A 15,771-nucleotide genomic window follows, 5' to 3' on the forward strand; every position below is an offset into this window, starting at 1 on the left:
CAACTTCATGTCAGAATCTCATCAATGTATGTCCAAGGGTTTGGACGATAGAAACATTTTAATTTTTCGATATTATTCGAAAGTCAATTATTAAAAGGCAAATATCTCCCGATCTGTAGGCACCTGAGAGACACAATTTATGCCACTTTGAGGGAACGTATATGTCAACTTCATGTCAGAATCTCGTCAATGTATGTCCAAGGGTTTGGACGATAGAGACATTTAAATTTTTCGAGATTATTCGAAAGTCAATTCTTAAAAGGCAAATATCTCCCGATCTGTGGGCATCTGAGAGACAAAACTTATGTCACTTTGAGGGAACGTATATGTCAAATTCCTGTCAGAATCACGTCAATGTATGTCCAAGGGTTTGGAGGATAGAGACATTTTAATTTTTCGAGATTATTCGAAAGTCAATTTTTGAGAAGGCAAATATCTCCCGATCTGTAGGAATCTGAGAGACAAAACTTATGTCACTTTGAGGGAACGCATATGTCAAGTTCATGTCAGAATCTAGTCAATGTATGTCCAAGGGTTTGGACGATAGAGACATTTAAATTTTTCGAGATTATTCGAAAGTCAATTTTTAAAAGGCAAATATCTCCCGATCTGTAGGCATCTGAGAGATAAATCTTATGTCACTTTGAGGGAACGTATATGTCAACTTCATGTCAGAATCTCATCAATGTATGTCCAAGTGTTTGGACGATAGAGACATTTTAATTTTTCGAGATTATTCGAAAGTCAATTCTTAAAAGGCAAATATCTCCCGATCTGTAGGAATCTGAGAGACAAAACTTATGTCACTTTGAGGGAACGTATATGTCAACTTCCTGTCAGAGTCACGTCAATGTATGTCCAAGGGTTTGGACGATAGAGACATTTTAATTTTTCGAGATTATTCAAAAGTCAATTTTTGAAAAAGCAAATATCTCCAGATCTGTAGGAATCTGAGTGACAAAACTTATGTCACTTTGAGGGAATGTATAAGTCAACCTCATGCCAGAATCTCGTCAATGTATGTCCAAGGGTTTGGACGATAGAAACATTTTAATTTTTCGAGATTATTCGAAAGTCAATTTTTAAAAGGCAAATATCTCCCGATCTGTAGGAATCTGAAAGACAAAACTTATGTCACTTTGAGGGAACCTATATGTCAACTTCATGTCAGAATCTCATCAATGTATGTCCAAGGGTTTGGACGATAGAAACATTTTAATTTTTCGAGATTATTCGAAAGTCAATTATTAAAAGGCAAATATCTCCCGATCTGTAGGCATCTGAGAGACAAAATTTATGCCACTTTGAGGGAACGTATATGTCAACTTCATGTCAGAATCTCGTCAATGTATGTCCAAGGGTTTGGACGATAGAGACATTTAAATTTTTCGAGATTATTCGAAAGTCAATTCTTAAAAGGCAAATATCTCCCGATCTGTGGGCATCTGAGAGACAAAACTTATGTCACTTTGAGGGAACGTATATGTCAAATTCCTGTCAGAATCACGTCAATGTATGTCCAAGGGTTTGGAGGATAGAGACATTTTAATTTTTCGAGATTATTCGAAAGTCAATTTTTGAAAAGGCAAATATATCCCGATCTGTACGAATCTGAGAGACAAAACTTATGTCACTTTGAGGGAACGCATATGTCAAGTTCATGTCAGAATCTCGTCAATGTATGTCCAAGGGTTTGGACGATAGAGACATTTTAATTTTTCGAGATTATTCGAAAGTCAATTATTAAAAGGCAAATATCTCCCGATCTGTAGGCATCTGGGAGACAAAACTTATGTCACTTTGAGGGAAAGTATATGTCAACTTCCTGTCAGAGTCACGTCAATGTATGTCCAAGGGTTTGGACGATAGAGACATTTTAATTTTTCGAGATTATTCGAAAGTAAATTTTTGATAAAGCAAATATCTCCCGATCTGTAGGAATCTGAGAGACAAACCTTATGTCACATTGAGGGAACGTATATGTCAACTTCATGTCAGAGTCACGTCAATGTATGTGCAAGGGTTTGGAGGATAGAGACATCTTAATTTTTCGAGATTATTCGAAAATCAATTTTTTGAAGGCAAATATCTCCCGATCTGTTGGAATCTGAGAGACAAAACTTATGTCATTTTGAGGGAACGTATATGTAAACTTCCTGTCAGAGTCACGTCAATGTATGTCCAAGGGTTTGGAGGATAGAGACATTTTAATTTTTCGAGATTATTCGAAAGTCAATTATTAAAAGGCAAATATCTCCCGATCTGTAGGCATCTGAGAGACAAAACTTATGTCGCTTTGAGGGAACGTATATGTCAACCTCATGTCAGAATTTCGTCAATGTATGTCCAAGGGGTTGGACGATAGAGACATTTTAATTTTTCGAGATTATTCGAAAGTCAATTCTTAAAAGGCAAATATCTCCCGATCTGTAGGAATCTGAGAGACAAAACTTATGTCACTTTGAGGGAACGTATATGTCAACGTCATGTCAGAGTCTCGTCAATGTATGTCCAAGGGTTTGGACGATAGAGACATTTTAATTTTTCGAGATTATTCGAAAGTCAATTATTAAAAGGCAAATATCTCCCGATCTGTAGGCATCTGAGAGACAAAACTTATGTCGCTTTGAGGGAACGTATATGTCAACCTCATGTCAGAATCTCGTCAATGTATGTCCAAGGGTTTGGACGATAGAGACATTTGAATCTTTCGAGATTATTCGAAAGTCAGTTTTAAAAGGCAAATATCTCCCGATCTGTAGGAATCTGAGAGACAGAACTTATGTCACTTTGAGGGAACGTATATGTCAACGTCATGTCAGAATCTCGTCAATGTATGTCCTAGGGTTTGGACGATAGAGACATTTTAATTCTTCGAGATTATTCGAAAGTCAATTCTTAAAAGGCAAATATCTCCCGATCTGTAGGCATCTGAGAGACAAAACTTATGTCACTTTGAGGGAACGTATATGTCAACTTCCTGTCAGAATCACGTCAATTTATGTCCAAGGGTTTGGAGGATAGAGACATTTTAATTTTTCGAGATTATTCGAAAGTCAATTTTTGAAAAGGCAAATATCTCCCGATCTGTAGGAATCTGAGAGACAAAACTTACGTCACTTTGAGGGAACGCATATGTCAAGTTCATGTCAGAATCTCGTCAATCTATGTCCAAGGGTTTGGACGATAGAGACATTTTAATTTTTCGAGATTATTCGAAATTCAATTATTAAAAGGCAAATATCTCCCGATCTGTAGGAATCTGAAAGACAAAACTTATGTCACTTTGAGGGAACGTATATGTCAACTTCATGTCAGAATCTCATCAATGTATGTCCAAGGGTTTGGTCGATAGAAACATTTTAATTTTTCGAGATTATTCGAAAGTCAATTATTAAAAGGCAAATATCTCCCGATCTGTAGGCATCTGAGAGACAAAATTTATGCCACTTTGAGGGAACGTATATGTCAACTTCATGTCAGAATCTCGTCAATGTATGTCCAAGGGTTTGGTCGATAGAGACATTTAAATTTTTCGAGATTATTCGAAAGTCAATTCTTAAAAGGCAAATATCTCCCGATCTGTGGGCATCTGAGAGACAAAACTTATGTCACTTTGAGGGAACGTATATGTCAAATTCCTGTCAGAATCACGTCAATGTATGTCCAAGGGTTTGGAGGATAAAGACATTTTAATTTTTCGAGATTATTCGAAAGTCAATTTTTGAAAAGGCAAATATATCCCGATCTGTAGGAATCTGAGAGACAATACTTATGTCACTTTGAGGGAACGCATATGTCAAGTTCACGTCAGAATCTCGTCAATGTATGTCCAAGGGTTTGGACGATAGAGACATTTTAATTTTTCGAGATTATTCGAAAGTCAATTATTAAAAGGCAAATATCTCCCGATCTGTAGGCATCTGGGAGACAAAACTTATGTCACTTTGAGGGAAAGTATATGTCAACTTCCTGTCAGAGTCACGTCAATGTATGTCCAAGGGTTTGGACGATAGAGACATTTTAATTTTTCGAGATTATTCGAAAGTAAATTTTTGATAAAGCAAATATCTCCCGATCTGTAGGAATCTGAGAGACAAACCTTATGTCACATTGAGGGAACGTATATGTCAACTTCATGTCAGAATCTCATCAATGTATGTCCAAGGGTTTGGACGATAGAAACATTTTAATTTTTCGATATTATTCGAAAGTCAATTATTAAAAGGCAAATATCTCCCGATCTGTAGGCACCTGAGAGACACAATTTATGCCACTTTGAGGGAACGTATATGTCAACTTCATGTCAGAATCTCGTCAATGTATGTCCAAGGGTTTGGACGATAGAGACATTTAAATTTTTCGAGATTATTCGAAAGTCAATTCTTAAAAGGCAAATATCTCCCGATCTGTGGGCATCTGAGAGACAAAACTTATGTCACTTTGAGGGAACGTATATGTCAAATTCCTGTCAGAATCACGTCAATGTATGTCCAAGGGTTTGGAGGATAGAGACATTTTAATTTTTCGAGATTATTCGAAAGTCAATTTTTGAGAAGGCAAATATCTCCCGATCTGTAGGAATCTGAGAGACAAAACTTATGTCACTTTGAGGGAACGCATATGTCAAGTTCATGTCAGAATCTAGTCAATGTATGTCCAAGGGTTTGGACGATAGAGACATTTAAATTTTTCGAGATTATTCGAAAGTCAATTTTTAAAAGGCAAATATCTCCCGATCTGTAGGCATCTGAGAGATAAATCTTATGTCACTTTGAGGGAACGTATATGTCAACTTCATGTCAGAATCTCATCAATGTATGTCCAAGTGTTTGGACGATAGAGACATTTTAATTTTTCGAGATTATTCGAAAGTCAATTCTTAAAAGGCAAATATCTCCCGATCTGTAGGAATCTGAGAGACAAAACTTATGTCACTTTGAGGGAACGTATATGTCAACTTCCTGTCAGAGTCACGTCAATGTATGTCCAAGGGTTTGGACGATAGAGACATTTTAATTTTTCGAGATTATTCAAAAGTCAATTTTTGAAAAAGCAAATATCTCCAGATCTGTAGGAATCTGAGTGACAAAACTTATGTCACTTTGAGGGAATGTATAAGTCAACCTCATGCCAGAATCTCGTCAATGTATGTCCAAGGGTTTGGACGATAGAAACATTTTAATTTTTCGAGATTATTCGAAAGTCAATTATTAAAAGGCAAATATCTCCCGATCTGTAGGAATCTGAAAGACAAAACTTATGTCACTTTGAGGGAACCTATATGTCAACTTCATGTCAGAATCTCATCAATGTATGTCCAAGGGTTTGGACGATAGAAACATTTTAATTTTTCGAGATTATTCGAAAGTCAATTATTAAAAGGCAAATATCTCCCGATCTGTAGGCATCTGAGAGACAAAATTTATGCCACTTTGAGGGAACGTATATGTCAACTTCATGTCAGAATCTCGTCAATGTATGTCCAAGGGTTTGGACGATAGAGACATTTAAATTTTTCGAGATTATTCGAAAGTCAATTCTTAAAAGGCAAATATCTCCCGATCTGTGGGCATCTGAGAGACAAAACTTATGTCACTTTGAGGGAACGTATATGTCAACTTCATGTCAGAATCTCGTCAATGTATGTCCAAGGGTTTGGACGATAGAGACATTTAAATTTTTCGAGATTATTCGAAAGTCAATTTTTAAAAGGCAAATATCTCCCGATCTATAGGCATCTGAGAGATAAATCTTATGTCACTTTGAGGGAACGTATATGTCAACTTCATGTCAGAATCTCATCAATGTATGTCCAAGTGTTTGGACGGTAGAGACATTTTAATTTTTCGAGATTATTCGAAAGTCAATTCTTAAAAGGCAAATATCTCCCGATCTGTAGGAATCTGAGAGGCAAAACTTATGTCACTTTGAGGGAACGTATATGTCAACTTCCTGTCAGAGTCACGTCAATGTATGTCCAAGGGTTTGGAGGATAGAGACATTTTAATTTTTCGAGATTATTCGAAAGTCAATTTTTGAAAAGGCAAATATCTCGCGATCTGTAGGAATCTGAGTGACAAAAATTATGTCACTTTGAGGGAATGTATAAGTCAACCTCACGTCAGAATCTCGTCAATGTATGTCCAAGGGTTTGGACGATAGAAACATTTTAATTTTTCGAGATTATTCGAAAGTCAATTTTTAAAAGGCAAATATCTCCCGATCTGTAGGAATCTGAAAGACAAAACGTATATCACTTTGAGGGAACGTATATGTCAACTTCATGTCAGAATCTCATCAATGTATGTCCAAGGGTTTGGACGATAGAAACATTTTAATTTTTCGATATTATTCGAAAGTCAATTATTAAAAGGCAAATATCTCCCGATCTGTAGGCACCTGAGAGACACAATTTATGCCACTTTGAGGGAACGTATATGTCAACTTCATGTCAGAATCTCGTCAATGTATGTCCAAGGGTTTGGACGATAGAGACATTTAAATTTTTCGAGATTATTCGAAAGTCAATTCTTAAAAGGCAAATATCTCCCGATCTGTGGGCATCTGAGAGACAAAACTTATGTCACTTTGAGGGAACGTATATGTCAAATTCCTGTCAGAATCACGTCAATGTATGTCCAAGGGTTTGGAGGATAGAGACATTTTAATTTTTCGAGATTATTCGAAAGTCAATTTTTGAGAAGGCAAATATCTCCCGATCTGTAGGAATCTGAGAGACAAAACTTATGTCACTTTGAGGGAACGCATATGTCAAGTTCATGTCAGAATCTAGTCAATGTATGTCCAAGGGTTTGGACGATAGAGACATTTAAATTTTTCGAGATTATTCGAAAGTCAATTTTTAAAAGGCAAATATCTCCCGATCTGTAGGCATCTGAGAGATAAATCTTATGTCACTTTGAGGGAACGTATATGTCAACTTCATGTCAGAATCTCATCAATGTATGTCCAAGTGTTTGGACGATAGAGACATTTTAATTTTTCGAGATTATTCGAAAGTCAATTCTTAAAAGGCAAATATCTCCCGATCTGTAGGAATCTGAGAGACAAAACTTATGTCACTTTGAGGGAACGTATATGTCAACTTCCTGTCAGAGTCACGTCAATGTATGTCCAAGGGTTTGGACGATAGAGACATTTTAATTTTTCGAGATTATTCAAAAGTCAATTTTTGAAAAAGCAAATATCTCCAGATCTGTAGGAATCTGAGTGACAAAACTTATGTCACTTTGAGGGAATGTATAAGTCAACCTCATGCCAGAATCTCGTCAATGTATGTCCAAGGGTTTGGACGATAGAAACATTTTAATTTTTCGAGATTATTCGAAAGTCAATTTTTAAAAGGCAAATATCTCCCGATCTGTAGGAATCTGAAAGACAAAACTTATGTCACTTTGAGGGAACCTATATGTCAACTTCATGTCAGAATCTCATCAATGTATGTCCAAGGGTTTGGACGATAGAAACATTTTAATTTTTCGAGATTATTCGAAAGTCAATTATTAAAAGGCAAATATCTCCCGATCTGTAGGCATCTGAGAGACAAAATTTATGCCACTTTGAGGGAACGTATATGTCAACTTCATGTCAGAATCTCGTCAATGTATGTCCAAGGGTTTGGACGATAGAGACATTTAAATTTTTCGAGATTATTCGAAAGTCAATTCTTAAAAGGCAAATATCTCCCGATCTGTGGGCATCTGAGAGACAAAACTTATGTCACTTTGAGGGAACGTATATGTCAAATTCCTGTCAGAATCACGTCAATGTATGTCCAAGGGTTTGGAGGATAGAGACATTTTAATTTTTCGAGATTATTCGAAAGTCAATTTTTGAAAAGGCAAATATATCCCGATCTGTACGAATCTGAGAGACAAAACTTATGTCACTTTGAGGGAACGCATATGTCAAGTTCATGTCAGAATCTCGTCAATGTATGTCCAAGGGTTTGGACGATAGAGACATTTTAATTTTTCGAGATTATTCGAAAGTCAATTATTAAAAGGCAAATATCTCCCGATCTGTAGGCATCTGGGAGACAAAACTTATGTCACTTTGAGGGAAAGTATATGTCAACTTCCTGTCAGAGTCACGTCAATGTATGTCCAAGGGTTTGGACGATAGAGACATTTTAATTTTTCGAGATTATTCGAAAGTAAATTTTTGATAAAGCAAATATCTCCCGATCTGTAGGAATCTGAGAGACAAACCTTATGTCACATTGAGGGAACGTATATGTCAACTTCATGTCAGAGTCACGTCAATGTATGTGCAAGGGTTTGGAGGATAGAGACATCTTAATTTTTCGAGATTATTCGAAAATCAATTTTTTGAAGGCAAATATCTCCCGATCTGTTGGAATCTGAGAGACAAAACTTATGTCATTTTGAGGGAACGTATATGTAAACTTCCTGTCAGAGTCACGTCAATGTATGTCCAAGGGTTTGGAGGATAGAGACATTTTAATTTTTCGAGATTATTCGAAAGTCAATTATTAAAAGGCAAATATCTCCCGATCTGTAGGCATCTGAGAGACAAAACTTATGTCGCTTTGAGGGAACGTATATGTCAACCTCATGTCAGAATTTCGTCAATGTATGTCCAAGGGGTTGGACGATAGAGACATTTTAATTTTTCGAGATTATTCGAAAGTCAATTCTTAAAAGGCAAATATCTCCCGATCTGTAGGAATCTGAGAGACAAAACTTATGTCACTTTGAGGGAACGTATATGTCAACGTCATGTCAGAGTCTCGTCAATGTATGTCCAAGGGTTTGGACGATAGAGACATTTTAATTTTTCGAGATTATTCGAAAGTCAATTATTAAAAGGCAAATATCTCCCGATCTGTAGGCATCTGAGAGACAAAACTTATGTCGCTTTGAGGGAACGTATATGTCAACCTCATGTCAGAATCTCGTCAATGTATGTCCAAGGGTTTGGACGATAGAGACATTTGAATCTTTCGAGATTATTCGAAAGTCAGTTTTAAAAGGCAAATATCTCCCGATCTGTAGGAATCTGAGAGACAGAACTTATGTCACTTTGAGGGAACGTATATGTCAACGTCATGTCAGAATCTCGTCAATGTATGTCCTAGGGTTTGGACGATAGAGACATTTTAATTCTTCGAGATTATTCGAAAGTCAATTCTTAAAAGGCAAATATCTCCCGATCTGTAGGCATCTGAGAGACAAAACTTATGTCACTTTGAGGGAACGTATATGTCAACTTCCTGTCAGAATCACGTCAATTTATGTCCAAGGGTTTGGAGGATAGAGACATTTTAATTTTTCGAGATTATTCGAAAGTCAATTTTTGAAAAGGCAAATATCTCCCGATCTGTAGGAATCTGAGAGACAAAACTTACGTCACTTTGAGGGAACGCATATGTCAAGTTCATGTCAGAATCTCGTCAATCTATGTCCAAGGGTTTGGACGATAGAGACATTTTAATTTTTCGAGATTATTCGAAATTCAATTATTAAAAGGCAAATATCTCCCGATCTGTAGGAATCTGAAAGACAAAACTTATGTCACTTTGAGGGAACGTATATGTCAACTTCATGTCAGAATCTCATCAATGTATGTCCAAGGGTTTGGTCGATAGAAACATTTTAATTTTTCGAGATTATTCGAAAGTCAATTATTAAAAGGCAAATATCTCCCGATCTGTAGGCATCTGAGAGACAAAATTTATGCCACTTTGAGGGAACGTATATGTCAACTTCATGTCAGAATCTCGTCAATGTATGTCCAAGGGTTTGGTCGATAGAGACATTTAAATTTTTCGAGATTATTCGAAAGTCAATTCTTAAAAGGCAAATATCTCCCGATCTGTGGGCATCTGAGAGACAAAACTTATGTCACTTTGAGGGAACGTATATGTCAAATTCCTGTCAGAATCACGTCAATGTATGTCCAAGGGTTTGGAGGATAAAGACATTTTAATTTTTCGAGATTATTCGAAAGTCAATTTTTGAAAAGGCAAATATATCCCGATCTGTAGGAATCTGAGAGACAATACTTATGTCACTTTGAGGGAACGCATATGTCAAGTTCACGTCAGAATCTCGTCAATGTATGTCCAAGGGTTTGGACGATAGAGACATTTTAATTTTTCGAGATTATTCGAAAGTCAATTATTAAAAGGCAAATATCTCCCGATCTGTAGGCATCTGGGAGACAAAACTTATGTCACTTTGAGGGAAAGTATATGTCAACTTCCTGTCAGAGTCACGTCAATGTATGTCCAAGGGTTTGGACGATAGAGACATTTTAATTTTTCGAGATTATTCGAAAGTAAATTTTTGATAAAGCAAATATCTCCCGATCTGTAGGAATCTGAGAGACAAACCTTATGTCACATTGAGGGAACGTATATGTCAACTTCATGTCAGAGTCACGTCAATGTATGTGCAAGGGTTTGGAGGATAGAGACATCTAAATTTTTCGAGATTATTCGAAAATCAATTTTTTGAAGGCAAATATCTCCCGATCTGTTGGAATCTGAGAGACAAAACTTATGTCATTTTGAGGGAACGTATATGTAAACTTCCTGTCAGAGTCACGTCAATGTATGTCCAAGGGTTTGGAGGATAGAGACATTTTAATTTTTCGAGATTATTCGAAAGTCAATTATTAAAAGGCAAATATCTCCCGATCTGTAGGCATCTGAGAGACAAAACTCATGTCGCTTTGAGGGAACGTATATGTCAACCTCATGTCAGAATTTCGTCAATGTATGTCCAAGGGGTTGGACGATAGAGACATTTTAATTTTTCGAGATTATTCGAAAGTCAATTCTTAAAAGGCAAATATCTCCCGATCTGTAGGAATCTGAGAGACAAAACTTATGTCACTTTGAGGGAACGAATATGTCAACGTCATGTCAGAGTCTCGTCAATGTATGTCCAAGGGTTTGGACGATAGAGACATTTTAATTTTTCGAGATTATTCGAAAGTCAATTATTAAAAGGTAAATATCTCCCGATCTGTAGGCATCTGAGAGACAAAATTTATGCCACTTTGAGGGAACGTATATGTCAACTTCATGTCAGAATCTCGTCAATGTATGTCCAAGTGTTTGGACGATAGAGACATTTTAATTTTTCGAGATTATTCAAAAGTCAATTCTTGAAAAAGCAAATATCTCCAGATCTGTAGGAATCTGAGAGACAAAACTAATGTCACTTTGAGGGAACGTATATGTCAACTACATGTCAGAATCTCGTCAATGTATGTCCAAGGGTTTGGACGATAGAGACATTTAAATTCTTCGAGATTATTCGAAAGTCAATTTTTAAAAGGCAAATATCTCCCGATCTGTAGGCATCTGAGAGATAAATCTTATGTTACTTTGAGGGAACGTATATGTCAACTTCATGTCAGAATCTCATCAATGTATGTCCAAGTGTTTGGACGATAGAGACATTTTAATTTTTCGAGATTATTCGAAAGTCAATTCTTAAAAGGCAAATATCTCCCGATCTGTAGGAATCTGAGAGACAAAACTTATGTCACTTTGAGGGAATGTATAAGTCAACCTCATGTCAGAATCTCGTCAATGTATGTCCAAGGGTTTGGACGATAGAAACATTTTAATTTTTCGAGATTATTCGAAAGTCAATTTTTAAAAGGCAAATATCTCCCGATCTGTAGGAATCTGAAAGACAAAACTTCTGTCACTTTGAGGGAACGTATATGTCAACTTCATGTCAGAATCTCATCAATGTATGTCCAAGGGTTTGGACGATAGAAACATTTTAATTTTTCGAGATTATTCGAAAGTCAATTATTAAAAGGCAAATATCTCCCGATCTGTAGGCATCTGAGAGACAAAATTTATGCCACTTTGAGGGAACGTATATGTCAACTTCATGTCAGAATCTCGTCAATGTATGTCCAAGGGTTTGGACGATAGAGACATTTAAATTTTTCGAGATTATTCGAAAGTCAATTCTTAAAAGGCAAATATCTCCCGATCTGTGGGCATCTGAGAGACAAAACTTATGTCACTTTGAGGGAACGTATATGTCAAATTCCTGTCAGAATCACGTCAATGTATGTCCAAGGGTTTGGAGGATAGAGACATTTTAATTTTTCGAGATTATTCGAAAGTCAATTTTTGAAAAGGCAAATATCTCCCGATCTGTAGGAATCTGAGAGACAAAACTTATGTCACTTTGAGGGAACGCATATGTCAAGTTCATGTCAGAATCTCGTCAATGTATGTCCAAGGGTTTGGACGATAGAGACATTTTAATTTTTCGAGATTATTCGAAAGTCAATTATTAAAAGGCAAATATCTCCCGATCTGTAGGCATCTGGGAGACAAAACTTATGTCACTTTGAGGGAAAGTATATGTCAACTTCCTGTCAGAGTCACGTCAATGTATGTCCAAGGGTTTGGACGATAGAGACATTTTAATTTTTCGAGATTATTCGAAAGTAAATTTTTGATAAAGCAAATATCTCCCGATCTGTAGGAATCTGAGAGACAAACCTTATGTCACATTGAGGGAACGTATATGTCAACTTCATGTCAGAGTCACGTCAATGTATGTGCAAGGTTTTGGAGGATAGAGACATCTTAATTTTTCGAGATTATTCGAAAATCAATTTTTTGAAGGCAAATATCTCCCGATCTGTTGGAATCTGAGAGACAAAACTTATGTCATTTTGAGGGAACGTATATGTAAAATTCCTGTCAGAGTCACGTCAATGTATGTCCAAGGGTTTGGAGGATAGAGACATTTTAATTTTTCGAGATTATTCGAAAGTCAATTATTAAAAGGCAAATATCTCCCGATCTGTAGGCATCTGAGAGACAAAACTTATGTCGCTTTGAGGGAACGTATATGTCAACCTCATGTCAGAATTTCGTCAATGTATGTCCAAGGGGTTGGACGATAGAGACATTTTAATTTTTCGAGATTATTCGAAAGTCAATTCTTAAAAGGCAAATATCTCCCGATCTGTAGGAATCTGAGAGACAAAACTTATGTCACTTTGAGGGAACGTATATGTCAACGTCATGTCAGAGTCTCGTCAATGTATGTCCAAGGGTTTGGACGATAGAGACATTTTAATTTTTCGAGATTATTCGAAAGTCAATTATTAAAAGGCAAATATCTCCCGATCTGTAGGCATCTGAGAGACAAAACTTATGTCGCTTTGAGGGAACGTATATGTCAACCTCATGTCAGAATCTCGTCAATGTATGTCCAAGGGTTTGGACGATAGAGACATTTGAATCTTTCGAGATTATTCGAAAGTCAATTTTAAAAGGCAAATATCTCCCGATCTGTAGGAATCTGAGAGACAGAACTTATGTCACTTTGAGCGAACGTATATGTCAACGTCATGTCAGAATCTCGTCAATGTATGTCCTAGGGTTTGGACGATAGAGACATTTTAATTCTTCGAGATTATTCGAAAGTCAATTCTTAAAAGGCAAATATCTCCCGATCTGTAGGCATCTGAGAGACAAAACTTATGTCACTTTGAGGGAACGTATATGTCAACTTCCTGTCAGAATCACGTCAATTTATGTCCAAGGGTTTGGAGGATAGAGACATTTTAATTTTTCGAGATTATTCGAAAGTCAATTTTTGAAAAGGCAAATATCTCCCGATCTGTAGGAATCTGAGAGACAAAACTTACGTCACTTTGAGGGAACGCATATGTCAAGTTCATGTCAGAATCTCGTCAATCTATGTCCAAGGGTTTGGACGATAGAGACATTTTAATTTTTCGAGATTATTCGAAATTCAATTATTAAAAGGCAAATATCTCCCGATCTGTAGGCATCTGAGAGACAAAACTTATGTCACTTTGAGGGAACGTATATGTCAACATCATGTCAGAAACTCGTCAATGTATGTCCAAGGGTTTGGACGATAGAGACATTTTAATTTTTCGAGATTATTCAAAAGTCAATTTTTAAAAAGCAAATATCTCCCGATCTGTAGGCATCTGAGAGACAAAACGTATGTCACTTTGAGGGAACGTATATGTCAACTTCATGTCAGAATCTCGTCAATGTATGTCCAAGGGTTTGGACGATAGAGACATTTTAATTTTTCGAGATTATTCGAAAGTCAATTATTAAAAGGCAAATATCTCCCGATCTGTAGGAATCTGAGAGACAAAACTTATGTCACTTTCAGGGAACGTATATGTCAACGTCATGTCAGAATCTCATCAACGTATGTCCAAGGGTTTGGACGATAGAGACATTTTAATTTTTCGAGATTATTCGAAAGTCAATTATTAAAAGGCAAATATCTCCCGATCTGTAGGCATCTGAGAGACAAAACTTATGTCACTTTGAGGTAAAGTATATGTCAACTTGCTGTCAGAGTCACGTCAATGTATGTCCAAGGGTTTGGACGATAGAGACATTTTAATTTTTCGAGATTATTCGAAAGTAAATTTTTGATAAAACAAATATCTCCCGATCTGTAGGAATCTGAGAGACAAACCTTATGTCACATTGAGGGAACGTATATGTCAACTTCATGTCAGAGTCATGTCAATGTATGTGCAAGGGTTTGGAGGATAGAGACATCTTAATTTTTCGAGATTATTCGAAAATCAATTTTTTGAAGGCAAATATCTCCCGATCTGTAGGAATCTGAGAGACAAAACTTATGTCACTTTGAGGGAACGAATATGTAAACTTCCTGTCAGAGTCACGTCAATGTATGTCCAAGGGTTTGGAGGATAAGACATTTTAATTTTTCGAGATTATTCGAAAGTCAATTTTTGAAAAGGCAAATATCTTCCGATCTGTAGGAATCTGAGAGACAAAACTTATGTCACTTTGAGGGAACGTATATGTCAACTTCATGTCAGAATATCGTCAATGTATGTGAAAGGGTTTGGACGATAGAGACATTTAAATTTTTCGAGATTATTCTAAAGTCAATTTTTAAAAGGCAAATATCTCCCGATCTGAAGGAAGCTGAGAGACAAAACTTATGTCACTTTGAGGGAACGTATATGTCAACTTGCTGTCACAGTCACGTCAATGTATGTCCAAGGGTTTGGACGATAGAGACATTTTAATTTTTCGAGATTATTCAAAAGTCAATTTTTGAAAAAGCAAATATCTCCAGATCTGTAGGAATCTGAGAGACAAAACTTATGTCACTTTGAGGGAACGCATATGTCAAGTTCATGTCAGAATCTCGTCAATGTATGTCCAAGGGTTTGGACGATAGAAACATTTTAATTTTTCGAGATTAATCGAAAGTCAATTTTTGAAAAGGCAAATATCTTCCGATCTGTAGGAATCTGAGAGACAAAACTTATGTCACTTTGAGGGAACGTATATGTCAACTTCATGTCAGAATCTCGTCAATGTATGTGAAATGGTTTGGACGATAGAGACATTTAAATTTTTCGAGATTATTCGAAAGTCAATTTTTAAAAGGCAAATATCTCCCGATCTGTAGGAAGCTGAGAGACAAAACTTATGTCACTTTGAGGGAACGTATATGTCAACATCATGTCAGAAACTCGTCAATGTATGTCCAAGGGTTTGGACGATAGAGACATTTTAATTTTTCGAGATTATTCAAAAGTCAATTTTTGAAAAAGCAAATATCTCCAGATCTGTAGGAATCTGAGAGACAAAACTTATGTCACTTTGAGGGAACGCATATGTCAAGTTCATGTCAGAATCTCGTCAATGTATGTCCAAGGGTTTGGACGATAGAAACATTTTAATTTTTCGAGATT

Source organism: Zootermopsis nevadensis, unplaced genomic scaffold (genome assembly GCF_977971745.1).
Source record: "Zootermopsis nevadensis isolate Lab colony 2312 unplaced genomic scaffold, Znev_1.0 Znev_ptg000022l, whole genome shotgun sequence".
In the NCBI taxonomy this organism is placed as follows: Eukaryota; Metazoa; Arthropoda; class Insecta; order Blattodea; family Termopsidae; genus Zootermopsis; species Zootermopsis nevadensis.